The sequence below is a fragment of the Mauremys mutica genome, chromosome 5 (assembly GCF_020497125.1).
Source record: "Mauremys mutica isolate MM-2020 ecotype Southern chromosome 5, ASM2049712v1, whole genome shotgun sequence".
Classification (NCBI taxonomy): domain Eukaryota; kingdom Metazoa; phylum Chordata; order Testudines; family Geoemydidae; genus Mauremys; species Mauremys mutica.
This window is the reverse complement of record NC_059076.1, coordinates 24,011,204-24,033,501: the sequence shown is the minus strand read 5'-3', so window position 1 is coordinate 24,033,501 and position 22,298 is coordinate 24,011,204. Positions and strand designations below refer to the sequence as shown.

The window sequence follows — 22,298 nt, the reverse complement described above, 5'->3', positions numbered from 1 at the left end:
TCCATTTGTTTAAAAGGGACAATGTCAATGCAAATCTGATCCAAAATTTAGGTTTTGTAAAAATAAACTTTTACCCAGTGAAAGGCCAATATTTTTTTTAAGCATTCCCATGGGAACAGTTGTCTTATAAACAAATAAACATGCTTTTGCAATAATTGTAGTTTAAGAACAATAGTGAAACTGACTTTATTTTCATTGTTCATATTGAGGAAAATACAAAAAAGAAACAAGTCGCATAAATAGGATTTAAAAAAAAAGTTTCAGTTTCAGTATTTCATTAGTAACAGATAAAGAAATGTGTTTACAATACAAACTTTTTAAGTTGCTAGTGTCTCTTTCAATTTAAGGTCTCCTGAGCATGCACCCTAGTTAAAGAAAACTCAGCTGGACCTCTCAACATCTTACACACAAGCTGAAAACTAGGGGAATGCTTTCTTTACTGAATTCAATTCTGGGCATTATATTACCAGAAAGATACTATGAAATTGAAGGGAGTATAGAGAAGAACAACAAAAATGAGGGATTGATTCACAAGGAAAGATGAAGAGTTAAATACAGACTGGATAAGATTTTCAAAAGCAACTAGTGAATTTAGATGCCTCATTTTTTTGGTGTCCAGCTTGAAATACCTTAAGGAGACATGATTTTCGGTAAGTGCTCAGCCTTCTTAACATCCATCTGGGATCTAAAATCACTACTCACTTTTGAAAATCTTGGTTAGTTTGTATTGCTTGGCTAGATGATGAGCAGAGCATGGGTGAACATAAGCTGACAAACATTTGAAGGGGGTAAACACCAAGTAGAGAGAGAGGAACTATTTGAGGCCCTGATACTACAGTGAGATCCTTGATGCCAGTGGGGTGCCACACAAGATCAAGGATCTATCCATGTGAATCCAATAATAGGACCAGGGTCTACAACAGGGGTCGGCAACCTTTCAGAAGTGGTGTGCCGAGTCTTCATTTATTCACGCTAATTTAAGGTTTTGTATGCCAGTCATACATTTTAATGTTTTTAGAAGGTCTCTTTCTCTAAGTCTGTAAAATATAACTAAACTATTGTTGTATCTAAAGTAAATAAGGTTTTAAAAATGTTTAAGAAGCTTCATTTAAAATTAAATTAAAATGCAGAGCACCCGGGACAGAATCCGGGCAGTGTGAGTGCCACTGAAAATCAGCTCACGTGCAGCCTTTGGCACGCGTGCCATAGGTTGCCTACCTCTGGCCTACAATATATACAGGGATATCTTTAAGTCTTGAGATGAAATTAAGAAAAAGAAAATTTAGGATGAATATTAGGCAAAATTTCCTGACACTAAGATCTATTAGTCTGTGAAATAGTCTCCCAAGAGAAGCAGAAGAAGCTAATTTGGTTGGGATATTTAAAGCTAGGCTTGTCAAAATACTAGTTAATGTACAATAGGGAATAACTCTACACTGGCATGGAGGTAGACCACTCTAGGTAGACTAAGTCTTTTCCACATTCTAACTTCTGATTCTATCTTAATAAAGATTGTGTCTGGGAATTATACAGTGAAGAGTTAAATAACAGCAACGGTTAAAAGGTTTAGGCAAGGGATGAGATAAGTTGTTTTTATTTGAGATTTGAAATGAGATGAAGGGTCAGGGAGGCAGAGAAACACACAAAGGCTGCCCAGTCTACATAATGTTTTGAAGAAAAGGCTCTCACATCAACATTGGCCAGATTGTGTGGAGAGACAGAGAGGAGTCTAGACAAGTGGAGCAGGCAGTAGCAAGTGGATGTTTGCACAAATTAGAAGGTCACTACAATTCCATAAGTGATGGCTCTTAAGTAACCAAATTTTTAAAGGGGAGACTTTAGACTTACACCCTCCAAAAGCAGATAGCATTGTATTTAATGTCAGCACATCTGTTGTTTCACTGCAATATTGTGATTCAGTATCCTGTATGTAGGGCCAGATGTTGTTCCCATTGAAATCAGTGGGAGCTTCCCTTTTCAATTAATGGAGTAGGTTTGGGCCTATAAATAGCAGCCTTACATTACCTTGTGATCTTCAGTATATCTTCATACATGGTGATGAATACACCAAAAAAATCTTCTGATAAATTCTTTTGTTTATTCTGGTTTTATTTTTAGCATGATGTATGCAGTAAAGATTATGGATCTGACAAGTGAGAGGTTGGAGTGGGTAGGCTCAAGAATTTAGGTAAAAAATCAGAGGCAGCCCCATCATGGTGTGACTGGCCCTTTCAAGTGAGTCGGGCTCAGCCTTGCCTGTGAGGTGACTATTAACTCCCAGCTGATCCTGATCTGGTGACTCAATTACAATTAGTGATCCTAGCTGTGAAAGGGTCAGTGAGGGAAGAAAACTCAGTGAGGGAAGAAAGCCAGTAAAGAGGAGCAAAGAAGGAGCTATGCAGTCCCTGGGAAGAGCAGGGAACTTCAGTGTAACCCAAGAGGGGCAGAAGAAGATTTATTTGGATTTTCAGTTGTCCTCTGCTACCTTGGAAGAGGACTGAACTTAAAAAGCAACCTGGCCAGAGGGCTCCGTCATGGAACATGTAGCCAGAGACAGGCTATTGCCGGGCCAAATAAGTGGGTAATGGGGTGCTGGAGATGAAGACACCTGCAATGTCAGGCTCTGATACCAGGAGGTGCTATGGCAACAGGTGGAACTACCTACAGCAGTGGCTCTCAACCTTTCCTGATGACTGTACCCCTTTAAAGAGTCTGATTTCTCTTGTGTACCCCCAAGTTTCACCTCACTTAAAAACTTACAAAATCAGAGCTAAAAATACAAAAGTCTACAGCACATTGTTACAAAAAATTGATTTACTTTCTCATTTTTACCATATAATTATAAAATAAATCAATTGGAATATAAATATTGTACTTACATTTCAGTGTATAGTGTACAGAGCAGTATAAACAAATCATTGTCTATGAAAATTTTAGTTTGTTAGTGCTTTTTATGTAGACTGTTGTAAAACTAGGCAAATATCTAGATGAGTTGATATACCCCCTAGGAGACCTCTGAGTACCCCCAGGGATACACGTACCCCTGGTTGAGAACCACTGGCCTACAGGACCTGATCTGGCAAAGCATATAAGCACAGGAGTGGTCCTACTGAAGTCACTAGGACCACTCACGTGCTTAAAGTTAAGCATGTACTTAAGTACCTTGCTGGATCTGAATCTAGATTTCCAAGCATAAACTCAAAGTGGTTGGAAGCCACATTGTGACAGTGTTCTACGTAAGGACACTTTCAGTGTTTTTAGCCAATTTCTGCTTTCAGATGTACATTCTCAAATCAGACTGAAGCCAAGGGGGGTAGATTCTTGCCATATGTCTTTCCTAATGAGCCCTTTTTTTCAGAGCTGTGTTTACCCAGGTCAGTTTTGTCTTGACACACAAGCATTGTCTAAACTAGGTAACTTTTACAATTTTCACTGTTGCTAAAACCAGTTCAGCTGCATTGATTTTAGCAACACGGGGAGCTCCCAGTTTCAAAGAACTGTCAATGTTTCCCCCATTCTCTTTCCTCCCTAAACCTCACAACTACAGTAGTGATAAATCTGGCCCATTAGATTTGAGGTAGTGGTCAGATATCCAGGAGATGTCTGACATATATTTGTCAATATCGGACAGTGCAAAGGATAAAAAGATCAAAAGGGGAAGAGGTAGATATGAAGGTATCAGTGTAAAGGTGATAGCTGAACATTAAATGGATGAAATCTCCCAAAAAAGATAGGCCTAAAGACCGAGTTTTGGGAAACCCTGTCAGGCAGAAGTAGAACCCCCAAAGGAAATGTTAAAGGAGCTATCAGAATTGCAAAAGAAGAATCAAGAAAGTAAATCTAGTACTTTGAAAACCCAAAAAGGATAGGAAAATCCCATACAGAAGCAAGAATTTAATGAATACTAAGCAAAATCTCTTCTATCCTAAGATAAATTGGAATCACAAACCCCAGAGAGAGAGAGCCAAAATTCTAGTCTTGGTTTCACTAAAGTAAATCTAGGGTAACTTCACTGAATTAAGTGGAGTTACTCCAGATTTATACTGATGTTGCAGAGACCAAAATCTGGTTGATATATAGGGTGAAGAGTCATTCAAAAGAGCCAGATATATAGAATAAAGAGTCATTCAAAAGAGTCAGTACCTAGATAAGGCACAGACAAGACTGGCTACATCTTAAAACAGGCCCAATAACTGGGGACTGTGAGGACTAATAGGTCATGTGTAAACCAAATGCAAAGGCCCTTGTGCGATTTGATTCTTCTGAAATATATATATAATTGTTTTCCTTATTAGCTCCGCTACCTAGTAACACTTGCACATAAACCTAGACTTATGACAAGCTCAGAATTCTCTTGAAATGATTCCCAAACTTTATCTCCTGAAAGTCTCCTGAAACTTCGTTGCTTTGTCTTCTGAAAGTCTGTGTATAATCTTGAATGGCAGTAAATCTTTTAAAAATATACTTCATATTTTGGTGTAGTTGTTACATAAAGAAGAGTCATTCAAAAGAGCCAGTACCTAGATAAGGCACAGACAAGACTGGCATATTTAATCTACCTATACAATTTTATCTAATGAAACAAAACTAATGTAATCAAATTGAGTGGACTGAGGGACTGATCTCATAACTAGTTATATCTGCCTATGCTGTTAAATCTATGTTGTCTCACTTGAAGTGAATGCCTTTTAACTCTATGAGACTGTATGGGGGATATAAATCATAATAACTCTCTTTAGGATCAAACATTTATTTTTGAATTACTACTGTCTCACTATAGCTTTTGTAATGAACATCACTGATTAGTTTTACTGTCAGGCTTTTTAAATGGAGTGTCTTAAAGAAGCTGGAAAAAAAAAAGAACTCCTAATATAGAATTGTTGCTGTGGGGAAGGAAGGAGGTTGTGGTGGCAAGCTTTCAAGATTCTCACCCTCTCTGATATAAGGGGCCGGGAATTACTATCGTAGTTGTACCTCTTGGTTCTTTTCTTACCCATCACACAGAAATTATTTTGCTGCATATATAGTATAATCTTTAATGTTTATCTTGAGGGGTTTTAGGATGGATTTGTCTGTTAACATAAGCTTACATTGTCTCAAATTTTTCCACTGCCAAATTAAATTATTTTTGTGGGGTGTCCAATTTTATATGGAGGCCCGAGGGCATTTTTCAGGGAATCTTAGTCCTTTTCACCAAATTTTAAATAATGAAGGGGAGAAAATTAAGTTACTGGCTTGAACATAGATTTATTTCCTGATTGTCTAAGTTAATTAGTGAACTGTGGCATTACACTATCTGATTTATATCTTTTGCTTTAGCCTTTATGGCAGACGTTTAAATGTGTACTGCAGACAATGTTGTGCTATCTTTTGTTGTTGTTGTTGCTTTGGGCCAAATTTTCACCCTCAGATACATTGACTTCAGTGGGAATTGTACAGTTAGATCTGTGGACAGAATCTCACCATTTATTTGATTGATTATATCAATTGGATTTTAACTTTTATTATTGTTGGAAACCTCTTCCCTAGTTTGTGACTTTAGTCTCTCTCTCACTCTCTCTCTCTCTCACACACACACACTCACTCACTCTCCATCAATTTATAATGGTTATTAACCTTGATAAGAAATGACTAAGTATCTCCCATAGATAAAGAAGATAAAGTATCTCCCATAGATAAACCACTATGGAAACATGGTTTTGACATAGTTTCTTGTTTCTAAAAAGGACAAGTCAGATAGTTAGATCCACTCTAAACGAAAGGCTTGGTAGTCCATGGGCATCAGTTATAACTAACTTAATCCCTATTAACTCAAGTTCCATATTTGCTGGTACTCCTAATTTCAGTTTTATTCATATTATTTCATTTACTATTCTGGATTTAAAAGTCACACCCTTTTCTCCATGCAACTGTGAAGGCCTTTATTTGGAAAACTACCTTATTTAAATCTCAAGGGTCTCATTGGTTCACATCTTCCTATACGGTATAACCACTAGTTGCTGCTTTGAAATAGAATCCTAAATTGGCATGTTTGGATACTATAGGGTACTGCATGCATAAAGCATTTAGGGATACATTTTCAAAAGTGCTCAGCATCGTTACCGCTCTCTTTCCTTCAGCAGAGAAGAGGAAGCAGTGCTTTCCCCTTAATGGAACCCCTAGTTATGAAGCTGCTTCCATACTCTTCCTTCTCCCAGAGTTATTGCATAGTTCCTTTCCTGAGGAATTAACTTTGTTGAGCTCTTCATAGCATAGTCAGTGTCAGGACATCTAAGGAATGGAAAAGAGCAGAGGAATTGGTAAGGTTCTTGAGCTTTCATTACTGTTGGTGCAAGGAATAATCTATTTAAAATTACATTCATAGAAATGCTATAAATTGTGTTTAAATCACGTGTTCATGTATAAGTGGAAAAAGAGCTATCTAACTTATCCCTGTCTCTCATGCTGTGGCTCGGTTGCTTTCCTCTCATCTTACAAGATTCATCACTTGGTGAAGAGTGATCGAAGAAACTGCTTTCCCAGGAAAAGCCAGTTTTCCATGGATAAAATATTTTAAAAAGTGTGTGTGGGGGGAAACCATATAAACAACGTGCTTTGGCAGTAAATCATAACCATACTGCCAATGATGGCTGGGCAATGAAGTATATAAGGATGTCATTAGTGCAATGAACCCATTTGCTGGAGCATAATAATGTATGATGCTAAAAATTACTTTCATATAATTACAGGAAGATGAAATCCACTTGAGGTCAGAATAGGGAAACTGCTCTCATTCTGAGAGTAAAATATTGGCATACATTTTTCCTCCTAAATATTGTTTAACCATGATGTGGAGACTGCATAAATTTATATAGACGTATGGAGATATCTTGACTGACTTCAACAGTGTTACCGATACACTTTTACTTGTGTGGGGGCAGAGTGGCAGTTTATTTTTCTGTGGGCAACTTGTTAAGCAATAGGAAACAGAAGGTATTTTTCCCTCTGTTATTGCCCTTGGACCAACTGGAATGTTTCACTAATCACTAATCCTCACTGAAGATACTTGCTAGGGGAAGGCTCCTCTTCACCACTCCCCTCCCCGCACCAAATCTTCATGTAAATGGGTCAGGAGTTTCTCTTTCTCTAGCCTAGATAATCTCACCCCATGCCACATTCCATCTCAGTGAATGTCCCCCAAAAGCCAGCACTTCAGGATTAGGGGGCTCAAGGTACCAGAATGTTCAGTGCAGCTAGCAGAGCCAGCCAATAATAAACGTCTCCGATATCAATGATGATAAGATGTGAACTATTCTGTGTTGTGTACTTCTGCCCTCTTAAAGCTATAGTGCACATTCCTCTGTATAACATGACTGTCTTCAGACAGTGATGAAACAGGAAAACTGAAGAAGCCTAATCTAGGTACATCTGTGTAAAAGTGTGTGTGTATAACTATATCAAGTATCCCCATAAGCAATATGGGGAGTCTCTCTGTAATCAATATTTGGCTGGCAGTCTGGAAAATGTCAGTTCTATAACGGTTCAAATGAGTGACTTTCATATTAAAAAATTCCAAATTTTGTCTTGGAAGTCTCAAGAAAGCAACTTTCTGCCTTCAGCCATTAGAAAAAAAAAAGATGGAAGCATTAAAAAAAGAGAAGGAAAAAACCCACTTTGAAAGCCAGAGGCACTGGACAGTGTCCTGTATCAGTCTTCTTCTTCCTCGAAATATTATTTTCATGGAAATGCACTTTCAGTACATTACTATCAGATTTAACACTGGCTTAATCTGACAGTTAAATGAAGCTTAAAATAAGTTGTTTGTAAAGATATGTTGGCATGTTCCAGTGGATGTGATGCTGACTTAAACAATTAGCTAGCCACATTTGGGGAAGAGTCTTTTGTTCACTACAGGAAGCAATCCGGAGTCAATAACTTACCGTTCAGCTGGTAGATAGTCATTGCGCAAAGAATAATCAAATTGAGACCCCCTCCCAAAAAGCAAAGTCAAACACATTCTATACATGCACACAACAAAATATAAAGTAAGACACTTTCGACTAACATCCTGTTTAACTCATCATTGCTGGGCAACACTAGTAATATTGTTAGAATTTATGCCATTGGAGGAAATTGTTATGGAACAACACTTTTGATAGCTAAATCCACAGGAGCATGAGGAGTAAAATGTGTATTTTGGGTGCAGTGGTTACTGAAAATGATTGGAAACTTGAAGAGTTTCTCATGTTACACTTCAAGGGAGGAATGAAATTTCTAATAGTAATAGGGTAGTAAGCCCTTTAGTTTGTGATGTCACTGTGTTGTGCGGTTTTTTGGGGTTTTTTTAGAAGCTGCCTGATGACAGTAAGAGCAGCAGTATGTTTGTAACTAGGTCTGGCATGTTTGTGTACATTAAATAATACTGTGATTTTTTGTCATCATTTTTTAAAAGCAAAAGACATAATACCCTTTAACAGCGATCAGTTTTAATATAGATTGGGGAAAGTGTAACAGTAATACCTATTTAAATCTAATTTCTCAAAATTTGCTGAACTATGTTAGACGTATACAGAAAACAAAATATTCTCTATCGGTTAGAACAGGGAGCTGAGAATTGAGTCTAGATCTGCTCAAACAATCTGAAGTATTTAGTTAATGAAATTAGCCCCATGGATTATTGTTGAAAGGGTGAGTGTACTGCTATTTATTTCTATACATATGATGAATGTGCATGTGTTGATATGATTTAATGTGTATAATATGTCTGTGTTTAAGATGGTCCACCAAAAGCGGTCAAATTTACGTCCCTGTGCATGCCCCTTCCTAGAAGTCAGTGATACCACTTCTGGTAGCACAAACACATGACAAATGTGACAATGTGTAGCCACATCTCTTAGTGCACTTCTGAAAGTTGCTCACATACTGCTGTGGTGAGTGCAGTATAAGAACTTATTCTGAATGGCTTATGAGTGTAGCCTCTTAGGTAACATATAAACAAATGTTACATTTCTCCTCCTCCTTAAAAATTCTGTACAATTGTACTTGTATTCAGTCAGGTAGGCATGAAAGGTGAAGCAATAAAAAAATAGCCCCAATACTTTAAAAAAAATTTCTTCTACTGTGGAAAACTTGTATGGCATGGTTATTGTAATTTAAATGTGGTATATAAAAATGGTATGATGTGAAGATTTTATTAGCAATCATTTGGGATGTCAGCTTTACCCACATTTGGTCCGTCTCAACTCATGACAAAACCTTTATACACACCATCATGTATGCTAGGTTCTGAGCTGGTGTTAACTGGCATTGCTCTACTGGCTGTATTGGAAGTTGTACCAATGTGTAGCAGCTAATGTATAAAGTATATAATGTTATCTGTTTTATAACTTAATTGCTTGAAGCTTGGTGCCATCTTTTGCTCATCAGAGCATATCACCTACCTTATACAGCTCACATTTCAGGTCTCGTAAAGTTCCTTTTCTGCTAATATAAGCAATTTGTCTTGATTACTTCACAATTCTCTTCTATAACTTTCCTATATCTCTGTTCAGTTTCAAGAAGTCTAGAATTCTGTGGCTAAATGGTTCTCTTTGCTCCAGGAAGTGGGATGAGATCACCCCATTCTTGGTCACCTTCTTATCTATTTCTAAATCCCACTTAAAATTGCTTTTCTGGACTTCCAAACTCTCTGTGGATTGATCCCATCTTCTCACTCTATCCTGTACATCTTCGCCCATCCACTCTCCTCTTTCAGCCTCTACTTCCTTTCCATCTAGCTGTAGGTTACTTTCATTCATGTTCTCTCCTCCAGTTAGAACTCTTTAATCTCAGTAAATAGAATTTTAAAACCTCCCTGTCCCTGTTTGCTTTAGATGCCATCCTAATCTATTCTAAAGCCAGTGTCATTCTGCTCACTGCAACAATTTTTTGTTTTTTTACTACTGCTGCTCATTTCTTGCAAATCCGAAATTAGTATTTAAAATGCTTAGACCGGGAATGAGAAGTAAAAACTGTAACAAAACTTCCTCTGCTTTAGAAAATGAAAATGTTTTTCTCTCTTTCTCCATAAAGACATGGTGGACCAAATCACTGACTGGTTATAAACTGAAATAACTCCATTGCAGTCAATGGAGCTACATTGATTTACACCAGTAGTGGATCTGGCCCTGTCTGCATGTTAAAATTTAGAGTAAAATCTTTCATTGCTTAACATTTTCTCTTTATATGCATATTTTAAGGTTAATTTGCATAATCATTAATCAGGAAAATAAGCTACTTTATTCCAAATCTATTGGTATTTTTTAAATAGAATACTGGCAAAGCAACCAGTTTAAAAGCAAACAATTCAGCATTCTCCCCACATATAACAGCCAGAACACTAGAAAGTATTGATTATTTTATATTTTAAGGGTATATTCTCAGTACTTACATAGTAACTGTCCCGGAGATACTTAAGCCAAGTGAGTTAACTGGACAAGGAAAGCACATATAAAATGTCAGTTGGTTTTGTTAATGTAATCTTATCTGTGCTGTAGACCTGAAATCTATTCATTACACCTTAGGGATTGTACCCTAATACACATCTCTTCTGATCTAAAAAAACAAAGGGAAAACCCTTTTCACCCATGGCTCCTTTCCTTTGAATGTTAAAGCAAATAATGAACAATGTCATGTGATCTAAAAATACCCATGTGCATAGTATATTAATGGCTTTCCTGGGTTTTTACGAGCTGTAGGGTTAGTTTAGTGAGCTAGAGACTTCTGTGGTTTCATACTCTACATTAAAAGCATTTTTAGTGGTGCAATGAATAAAATTCTGCAACTAGAATGTCTATAAGTTCTCCCATACTCTTTTGGCAGAGCTGTCATGTGAATTGAATGGGGACTTCTTCCACCAACATTGCTTGCTCCTTTGAAGTATCATAGCAGACAGCATGCTGGAGTATTATGTTTCTCCCCCCAGAATACATTCTACTATGATGCTGTTTCAAGGAAGCAGATGGATGGGGCTGCATCTCTGTGGAATACATCTACCAATCAAAAGTGCTGTTACGAGAAAGCATTGGACAGTTTACAGAGCCAACACACAAATGCTCAACTCAATGAAACCTTTTAATGTATTCTTTTAGTTTTGTAGCCACCCTCCTTCTATTCTGCTCCTCTGAATTGCTGTGTGTTACGGCATAATAGAGAGAATTCCTGAGTGTGAATCTGATCTTACTGCAAAACATTTACCCTCCTTTTTCCTTGCATAATCCTGCTTTCTGAATAATTAAATCTAACGTGTCCCTCCTGAAGTTTCTTGTCCAAGGCTATTGGACTGATAGTTGGGTAAAACAGTTAAGGAGCCCCAGTCTGTAATATCTACATTTTGCTTGTTTTTTTCACTTTGTAGGCATGTAAGTTCTCTTTATAATTTACTGATCTAATAGTTGTAATAGCCAGTTCTGTCTATCAAATTCTCAGATACAGTGATGAGTAAATTTTATTCAGAATGAGTCCAGGATGATACCAAAATGCATCATCACCTTGTTTCTCAAGTTGCCTGGCACAAGGATTCTTTGACTGACTTTTCCCTCATCTAGGGTTGTATGGCCATCAAAGATATTTCTTTTCTGCCAGAGGCATTTTGCGTAGAGGTGGATCCAAACTACAAAGTTTTTTAGATCAGGGTGGAATTTTCCCAAGGCTTGGGGGTGTTCATTTCCATTATACCATAACTTCACTATTTTCATATTCCTAGTGCTAGTCACTCCACTGTGTTGTAGATAACACAGCAATTTAATAAATCTTTCTGAGGAAATTTCTCTCATATAAGTCTATAAAATAGTCCTGATCTTTAACTGAACTTCTCCTCTTCCTGAAAGACACAAGAATATGCCCAACGATCTCCTTTATTCTTTTATGAACCAATAGTCACATCAAAGTTAGTCTTAAGCCTTTGCAACTACATTTCAACCTCTATGGCCCTCATCAGTGTGTAATCCCTCATAACCCAAGCCTTACCCCAGATGTACAGTACCTTCTCTCTTAACGTGTGTAAATTTGATTTTAAACATTAACTTTAATAAATATTTTAAATCTGAGTACCCGACAATTATTATTCCATGTATATTTTGAACATCTTTGTTGGATTCCCCTCTTGGGGAAAGTGAGGCACAGATTCTCACTTGCCCAAGGTCACACGCTAAGTATGACAGAGCTAGAAATTAAACTAAGGTTTCCTTAGGGTACGTCTATACTTACCGTCCGGGTCGGCGGCTAGCGTTCGACTTCTCGGAGTTCGATATATCGCGTCTAATCTAGACGCGATACATCAAACTCCGAACGCGCTCCCGTCGACTCCGGAACTCCACCACCACGAACGGCGGTGGCGGAGTCGATGGGGGAGCCGCGGACTTCGATCCCGCGGCGTCTGGACGGGTGAGTACTTCGAACTAAGGTAGTTCGAGTTCAGCTGCGTACCTTAGTTCGACCCCCCCTTAGTGTAGACCAGGCCTTTGTCTAATCACAAGACTATCCTTTCAAATTGACTTTGCCTTTTTAATTTTTTTTAGACTATATTAGTAAGATACTGGGGGGTTACATCTTTGTATTTACACTGCTGTACACTGGTATGTGGTTGGGGGGCAGGAGAGATGTTGTAATTTGCATTGGAAAACCCTGTAAAGGACCTTTAAGGGCCAGAGACCAGGGGCCAGCTAGTCCTCTTCTTCACTAATCAAATGCAGCTGAGGATGGAACAGACGTGCCATGCCTAGTCCTGATTAGGGGGTTGGGTGGTAACTGGGGTCAGGAGAGTGTTAAGGAGGCTTGGCAGCGGGGAAGGAAGAGAGATTGGCCAGAAACAGGGAGTTCTTGGCAGTGGGAGGTGGAGAAAAGGTCAGAGGAGTATAAGGGGCTGGGAACTGGGAGAAAACTAGGTTTGAAGGAAACAGAGGGGATGTTTCATGCTAATCTCTGAGTGCTGGTGTGAAGAGAATGCCTCTGTGGCCACTGTTCTGTCTATATAAGGGTCCGGGAACAGGGAAATAACCTTGGAGGAAAGTGAGGGTTTTATTAAGCCCAGGGTGGGTGGGCACTGAGTGCATAGTTGCTTTGTTTGAACTTTGGGGTTAATGGGGATAAACCCAGGAACCCTCCATTTTGAAGGAAGATTGGGAACTGAAGATGAGTCAAAAGTGACAAAAGGTGGCAGAGTCAGAGATGTTTTGAGTTAGGATACGGGATTTATATAGCGTATGCCTTTGAGACGTGTATAATAATTAGCCTGTGACAAGGGTATTCTCAGCCCCAGAGAATGCTGGAAGAGAGCGGGGAGGGACCCTAAGGGAAGGGCAGGGACTTTAGTGACCCGTTTAGCCGCCAAGACCATAGAGAGTACGGCCCTGGCGCTTCAGGGCATAAACCACATCCATAGCCGTTACAGTCTTTCGCTTGGCATGTTCAGTATAAGTGACAGCATCGCGGATCACGTTCTCCAAGAACACCTTCAGCACTCCCCGGGTCTCTTCGTAGATCAAGCCCGAAATACGCTTCACCCCCCCCGCGTCGAGCCAAGCCACGAATCGCTGGCTTGGACTGTGAGGCACCTGCCTGCCATAAAGAGGCACTTGTCGACAGCCTGGCTTGTTACAGACCCAGACAAGAAAACCTAGATTCTAACGTTCCCCAGATCTAAATACGGCTCCAACTCATCTCTACTATAAAGTATTATCATCAATCATTAAAAGTAAACAAGCTGCCAGAAGCATTAGAATTTCCTTCCCCCTCTTCAGTTTAAGGCAACTATAAGCAGTTATAATTTTCAACCCTTCAGATTGTCCCATTCCTATTTGATAAAGCCTCTTGGAACAGATATGGCAGTAACATTATCCAAAAGATGGCCTGGTTAGAGCAACAGGATCCCACTGTGTTTAGGACTCTCTTCATATTTGTGTAGTTTGAACTTCAGTCATGGATTTTGTTAAGGAAGCTACATACTGACACCATGGTACTACTTTAGACCTGTACTCTTGGAGTAGATACAATACCACTTCCAGAACATTAGAAGTGGTGTGGAACTTTAAGACCCCAGTCCTACAAGGACTTAAGCATGTGTGTAACTTTACATACACAAGTAGTGATATTGACTTTGGTGTGACTACTCACATATGTAAACTCAAGCACATGTTTGAGTCTTTGCAGGATCAGGGCACGCCATTAATTTGGAGAGAAAAGTGGGCAATTCTGAACCAGTGGATTTCCCCTACGTGCTCTGTTTTTCCAAACTGAGTTTCAACTACTTCATATAGCTTAACTTGTGTTTTCTAGGTGGTGGTGGTGTGGAATAATACCAATATGCCCTGAACTGGAGTGATGACTTCTGGATGTTCAGAGGGAAGTTTGATCTTCCATGCCATCTCAATCCCTGGTCTTCATGCTGAGGATGCCAATTAGGATTAGCTTTTCTGTGTGACGTGAACATCTGCATATTAGAAACTGAACTGAAACTATCAAGTCACTTCAGGTGGGTAACCAAAATACCATCAGACAGGAATGACTTCCAGTAAATTACCTGGTCAGAGTCTTTTTCCAGTAACTTAGAAAGAAATGTCAGGTTCCACTCTTTGTGTTCTAAATTCAAATTGGATAGAAGAAACCAAATGCAATGTACAAAAGGAAAAAATACAAAGCTATAGTAAATGTTAAAATATTTTTGCAGTGTTGTTTGACTTCCTCACACTTATTTTGTAAAACTGACACTTCTTACAACATGCTGAGAGATTTTTATTCATGTTACATGTTAAAATGTTGTTATGATCTGTCAGACATAACTTGGCTTCCCTCTAGTGGTATTTAAATATACTACAGTTATTTGAGAAATCCCAAGTAAGAAAAGAACTACTAATCTATTCTCAAAGAAAAATCTTGATATACCCTGTAAAATAAAACAAATATTGATTAGAATTGTTTTTTTTTTACTGGGAAACAGCTTTGCAGTTAAATTTTAGAAAATATAACTTCCCCACTAGAACTGGGCATATAATGGTGTATTGCCCAAACATGATTAAGGTATATGGATGGCTATTTATATTGTGGTTATGCTCAGAGGCCTCAATTGGGGTCTTGCTCTGCAGCCACCCACTCCCCCCTCAAAAAAAATTAGTTTAATTATGGTGAGACAGGAGATGACAAGGGAGCAGTGAGATGCCTATGTGCATATAGGCAGCAGTAACAAATTGCCCACTGCCTAATTTATTCTGCGGATGAGTGTGCATGGATCTGATAGAGTCATCATTATCATTGTTATTTAGACCTTGAAGCCAATTCGGGATTTAAGTTTTATTCCAAAGCTGCCAGCACAACACTAATGGCTCCCAAACAAATGAGCTTTAAACTTGAAGACATAGTTTCATGTTTAAAATGTATTTAAGTCATTACCTGAGTGAAAGGAGGTGAAGAAATTTTGGTTTGCTCAGTCATAGTAAACAAGCTTTTTTCCAATTTCTTCTTGGCTCATATGGTTTGTGCAGTTCACACTGCCTAATTTGCTAAAGGAAAACACACACATAGATAAGATTAATTGGAGGCATCTTTAAAGTACCTTGATTTTCAAAAGTGACTAGTGTCTTTACATTCCCTTTTATTTATTTTATTTGATTGGTTGGATGTTCAGCTTTAGCTCAGCTAAAGAAGATAGCTATTTTTCAGCAGGCTCAGCACTTTCTGTAAATCTAGACCAGTTAATGTGTCTTAAGTTGACTCCAGAGGTGAAAGTGGGCCGGTATGGCGTACCGGTAGGAAGTGGCTGCCGGTATCAGCCCGTACAAAGCTGACGTTAAACTGCTGGCAGCGGCCGGAGCCCGGGCCCTTTAAATCACCGCTGGAGCCCCGGCAGCATGGAAGGGCTGGCTAGAGGAGGCTGACTCCCCAGCTCCACTCCTTCTGCCTGAGGCCCCGCCCCTTCTGGGGGCCGAGAGCCAGGCCCCCCATACCATTAAGTCTTTTGTTACTTTCACCCTTTGTTGATTCCCTAAGAAATGAGAAACACAAAATCACTAGTCACTCTTGAAAAATTAGGCCAAGATATTTAATTTCAAATTTCATTTCATATAGTTCCTCTTGGATTAATTATTAGGTTAATAAATGTTAGTTGTTTGTAACTTCATGAGCTCCATTATTGCATACTTGTATTGTTTATAATGTCATTTGCCATCTAAAAATGACTTGATCATTACAGCTGGGTGAAATTTTGAGACTGAAACTTTTTTGGTGAAAAATGCAGAAACAAGTTGACCAAATCATTTAGCAAATTCATGTTGACTTTGGCAAATTGTTTCAGTTGGAAGGAGAAATAGGGGACACACTCCCAAAAAATGGGAACCTTTTGTTTTGACATTTTTTTAAACAAAACTTTTCAATCTTTCAATTCAAAACAACTTTTTGTTTGAAATTTCTATTCAATTTATTTTTAAAAATTAACTATTAAAATGCTGAAAAATCAAAACAAAGGTTTTTTGTTTGGGTTGAAGAAAATGTTTAGTTGAACTGAAAATCTCAAACTTCCTATTTTGGATGGACCCTAAACAATTCTTTAAATTGTAAGCGAACCAAAAAAGTCCGTTATTGGCATATTGATGATATACAGAATATTTCTTTCTTTGAAAAGCACATACAAGCTAAAACTGGGTCTTTTTTTTTTTTTTTTTTTACTGTTCGATTTGTTTCCACTGGAGATAGAGCAGGGAGTGAGCTGAGCAGTTAAGTCTATTGGACCATTGCACCATAGGACAATATCCTAGAAGGGATGGATGTTGGTATAGCCATAATGCTTAACTAATACACTAGTGGGGAGCAGGAACTGAGGTAATAGTTGCACCTGAAAACGGAATAATAAGCTCCTTTTACAGGGGTGCCAGCTAGTCTGCTGGCAAGCAGGACAATCTTTTTTTTCCCTTTGAATACACATTCTGTTAATTACTCAAAATTTATAAAAAATAAGAACTTCCTCTTCATGCCTGTCACGAGCACTCTGGGATAAAAGGTACCTGGGGCTGAGTGAGGGGAGAATTTATATTCTGTATGCCAAGTGTCCCCATTCAACTTTTATTATCCTTTGCTGTCAACAGGAATTAATCTGAAGCTTTAAAGATATCTGCCTGTTTCATTCTTTCCCTTCACATTTGTCTGAACAAGTTTCTTATGTAGATTCACCCTGAATCCACATTCCTGACTCTTTATGTACAGTGACTGTCTTCTGATCATTGTTTCCAAGCCTATGTGCAAACTTATCTACAAATCTAAGGTATGTAGTTCAGGGAATTCTTTGCTTATCTTGATGCCTTTTCATTCAAGGTGTCTAAAAATCGTTTGTAAGAAATGAACCATTTTAGAGAGACCTTTTTAGTTTAACTCAGTGCTTCAAGTGGATCTTCTTTTTTCTATGTTGCTGCTCTCTTCATAGATTGTCATCTATCCCTCTTCAATATCAGCCTGCACAGTAGAAGCCAGTAGAATATAAAATTTCTGCAGGGCAGGGTCTTTGAGGGGAACTCTCTTCCTTTTATTCTAGGCACAGCATTTTCCATTTGAAAACTAATCCTAATTGAGTTCAGTGCTATTGATTTTCAGCCTTCTGCAGTTAAATTAATTTTTTATAGAAATCCTACTTTTACTCCTGTTTCCTAACCAGATCACAGTAGGTATTTATTTTTGTTAACACTACACATATAAGTTGCAGGTAAGTACTAATAATTGGATTTTCAATTCTAACCTTAGTGGTGAAGTCCCACCCTGATGCATGCACGTGGCTCCCATTGATATCAATGGAAGCCATGTGTGCATCAGAGCAAAGAAATTGACCCTCATTAACCCCTTTCACACTTGGATATCTATGTGGGGGGAGAACCATTGTGCCCCCAAACTCCTGGTGTTTAAAAAAAAAAAGGCTGCTTTTCCTTATGGTTCCGGAACAGACCAATCCCTCAGTGGAAAAATTAAGGCTTGCATCAGCCAGGGATCAAACAGAAACATAAGACTTGAATTCCAATCAGCTACATCCCACTCTTTTGCTTGCTGGGCATAGAGCCTAGTGCCCTTGGAACACAGCCCCCTTACTGGAATTACCTTGATATGTCCAGCTATGGAACCTGTGGATGCATGCCTGAGGAGGGTCTTCGACCTCAGGCTGGCTAGGCCCCATGGGTCAGTAACGTCTAGAAGGATATAAAAATGCAAAGTGTTTAATTAATGTGGCTTTAAATATTTTCTGTATCAAAGGTTTAAATTTTGACCTACATTGTAATACCTTTCCCTGAAAGTAGAATTGTATTTTTTACAATGCTGTTTAGCACTTTTCAGCAGAGGATCCTAAAGTGCTATAAAACACTGGTATTATTGGAAACACTAAAACCTAGGCCTGTGACTTATATTGAAGCCAGTGGGTCTGTTAGCATGAATACAACTAAACATTTGTGCGTTTGCAGGTTTAGGACCTTAAAACTAATAACATCCCTATTAGGTAGTTCATATTGTCACAATTTGGCAGAAGTGGAGAATGAGGCACAGAGGTTAAGTGACTTGCCCAAGGTGACCCATAAATCAGTGGCAGAACCAACAGTAAAACCCAGGCACCCTGACTCATAATAGGGCATTATAACCCCTAGGCTATGCTCTTTTCCTATATTATAATTTAATACTCTTTATTTTGAACAGTCTTATTTGGAGAATTAACCTCAGAATGTATTTGCAATTGTAAATATTCCATTCAAAAACTTGCTGTGTATTTATACAACTTACATTTTCAAAGTTTAATATAATCCAGCAACTCTGCCTAATGGATAAGTGCCAGAAAATAATTCCCCACTGTATAAGAGGCTGAGTGTTTGTAAATTGCCTCATGGAGGAGCACAATAGTGTCACAAGAGAGGTGGGTGTTGGGAGGGAGAGGGAAGAGATGACTGGAAATTGACAGATTTTACCCTATAAATTCATTTATATGAATATGGGTGAAGCAACATTTTTCATTTTAAGAAGCAGATAGTGAAATACACCAAGATACTGCCTGCAGTGGGGGCAGCAGCAGGAAGCTGTGTCCTGCAAATCAATAGGTGTCATGCTTCTATTTCAGACTGTATAGAGAAATCAGGCCAGTTTTAATGGAAAACAATAAACACTAACTAACAAATGTGTAAGATTCTGATACCACTAGGAAAAAATGAATGGTATTAATGTTAACCTGCTAGTAAAATACATAAATACTATAACTTGTCTCTATCCGGTTGAAATAGAGAGCTATATGTGTGAGAAAATTCTAGTCCAATTTCCTGACTGGCCACTCAACCTCATTTCCCTAGTGATCATTCCTAATTAGACTAGTATCATTGTACTGCAAATAGCAGTTTCTAATAATTTTCAAGGGTTGGATTGCTAGCTGCTGGAGTTAGAAGTGGTTTTGTTTATCCTGTTGGGATAAGGAAGGCAACTACTAGTGGGAAAGAAATGTAAACCAATGCTATGAGGATTTGGCAATTGAAAGCCACACCAATTCCTTTGCAGAGGCATTAGGATTCACAAAGCTAGTGGTCTCCAGGCCCAGCACTACCTGTTCCCAGTTTCAGCCCAGAGTGGATGGAATTCTGGGAGTAGTACTTTCCAGAACTGACGGGAATGGAGGCTGTCACAGTGAGGAATTCTGTGAATGAGCATCAGAGGATATAAACAGCTCCCTTCCCTCAGAAGTGGGGCGGGGGGGAAGTGAGGGGAGGAGCAAGACTTCTTGTGGAGACTCCCCAGGAAAGACACAGGAGCTTTAAGTTTCTCTAGTCCAAAAGCAATTAAAAAAAAACAAAACCAACCAGTAGGTAAGATAGCCAAGACCATCTCAGGGTAAAGAGCCAAGTCTCAAGGGGGAAATTCAGGGATAATGGCAAAGCAAAGAAGGTAGTCTTGAGGGAGAGATGTGTGGAGACCTCATGCCCACTTTATTGTTAAGACTGGAGCTTATGGTAGAGGCTGGGCATAAGTTCCCCTTGAAAAGGGACATCCCTGTAGCGAGGAAGAATTTCTTGTGCAGGAACAGAGGAAGTAGATAAAGCGGTGGTTCTCAAACTGTGGGTCAGGACCCCAAAGTAGGGCATGACAGTGCTTTAATGGGGTCACCAGGGCTGATGTTAGACTTGCTGGGGCCCGGGGCTGAAGCCAAAGCTCAAGGCCTTTGGCTGTGGGTGGCAGGGCTCAGGCAAACCCCCCCACTGCCTCCCTCCACTGGCTTGGGGTGGAAGCCCTGTGGCTTTGGCTCCCCTCCGCCCCCACCCAGGGTGGTGTGGCTCAGGTTTCGTTCCCCCCTCCTGGGGCTGCGTAATAATTTTTGTTGTCAGAAGGGGGTCAAAGTGCAATGAAATTTGAGAACCCCTGAGGTAAAGAATTCTTTCTGTCAGAACTTCTATTTTCTTTACTTTTCTTACCTGGGAGGGGGTGAAGTTTTAGCTTAGCCAGAGAAATTAACAGCGCAATCAACAAGAGAGACAAGATAGCAGCCACACTTCCAGGAACATCAGAAAAGCCATTGGGCCATAACCTTCTTAGCCATAAGGTTCCCAAGGTGCTATGCAAACTATATATTGGTGCTTAAATATGATGACAAAGAGCATATTATCCAAATGAATCTGCAGAGGGAACTTAAGTAGTCAGAACGTACTGAAACTTTATCTGGGTGTTGATACTCCAGAAAATATGATGGGATCTTTAATAATAAAAAAATAACCTGGTAGAACATATGCCATTAAAGCTGGATTATGCTTGCTTCCTTCTTGTTTTTAAAACTTCAGCTAGTAGAAGTAGCATGGTGAATATTTTATAATGGAAATAGCTTTAAAAATCTTACTGTGAAGGGTGTTGGAGGAAAACTGTGGGTTTAGCTGAAACAACATTAATTGTACCACAGCAAGTATGTAGCAGAACATGTTGTATTGTGAGGCACTGTGATGGGATATGCTCCTCACACACTAGCCCAGCAAAAGCTGGATTGGGCCAGGTGGGTCCAATCAGCTAATTAGGCTGCAAGCAGGGGAGATTTAGGTGGAAGGCAACTAATTAAGAACTGGCTCACCTATGCAGGAAGAGACAGGGCCTGTATAGAGCTTTGTTGCTGGCTACAGAGAGGTGGGCTGGGGGAAAGGTTGCAATTAATCTCTGAGTGGAGGAAGCTGGCAAAACCAGAGAAGTGGGATGCTATCTACGTACAAAGAAGCCAGGGAAATAGCAGTAAGAGGTAGAAGTGTACAGGGACTGTGGCTGCTTGTTGTAAGGTCCCTGGCTTGGAACCCAGTGTGAAGTGTGGGCCTGAGTTTCCCTACCAGCCACTGAGGAGTGGTTGGAGGCAAGAGGAAGTAGTTCTGGAAAGATTGTGAATTCCCTGGGAAGGGAGGACTTTAGTGACCTGGCTGGAGAGCCAAGCCACAGAGGAAGCTGCAGACCTGGGAGAGAGTGGGGCCATAGTGCAAGCCGAGGTAGTAGAAGACCACACCAATGGGAGAGTGCAGGCTGATAGAGTGAATGCTCAGGATGGCTACCAGGAGATGCTGCTTATGGTGAGTGGACCCCTGTGACAGGCGCAGATGACCATATTAATTTATAAGTATAGCAAGTCAGATTGGTGGTGATGGGAAGAGGTGATAATAGATTTATTTTTGCTTTGTCTCAAGGGTATTCCTGCTGTGAATGGCTTATCCTGGGAATAGGTTAGGGAGCTCCAAGGAGAGAGCCATGGTTAATGGCTCAACTCCTCTGTCACAATGGAGATGTCTGTCTCAAGGGTAAACCTTTTCTGTACAAGAGAGAGCTTTCTTGGGAGCTGATCCCAGACTGTGGAATGAACTTTCAAGCGAAATAAGAACTATTAGAGACTGGGCTGCCTGGGGGGGGGCAAGTGGGGCAATTTGCCCTGGGCCCTGCAGGGACCCCCATGAGAGTTTTGGGGGGCCTGGAGCAGGGTCCTTCACTTGCTCTGGGGGCCCCAGAAAACTCTCATGGGGCCCTGGCCCCCAGAGCTTCTTCTGCTCCCAGTCTTCATCGGCGGGGGGTCTTTCTGCTCTGGGGCGGAAGGACCCCCTGCTGCCAAATTACTGCTGAAGCGGGACCCGCCATCGAAGCTGCACTTTGGCGGTGGGTCCCGCTTCGGCGGTAATTTGGTGGCGGGGGGGGGGGTCTCCGCCGCAGGTCTTCGGGGCACTTTGGCGGTGGGTCCCAGAATGGAAGGACCCCCCCGCCACTGAATTACTGCTGAAGCGGGGGCCCCCCGCTGCTGAAGACCCCAGGCCCCCAGAATCCTCTGGGCG

The 22,298-nt window shown here is 39.9% G+C and overlaps 1 long non-coding RNA gene across 1 annotated transcript; it reads right to left on the bottom strand.

Annotated features, from left to right (window-relative positions):
- Window positions 1–15,401: 15,401 nt before the first annotated feature.
- Window positions 15,402–20,580, bottom strand: LOC123370992. Its single transcript, XR_006579681.1, has 3 exons — window positions 20,427–20,580; window positions 18,088–18,176; window positions 15,402–15,512 (listed from the first exon to the last, which is right to left on the bottom strand). It is a non-coding gene; the product is annotated as an uncharacterized LOC123370992 (long non-coding RNA).
- Between the last annotated feature and the right edge of the window lie 1,718 nt (window positions 20,581–22,298).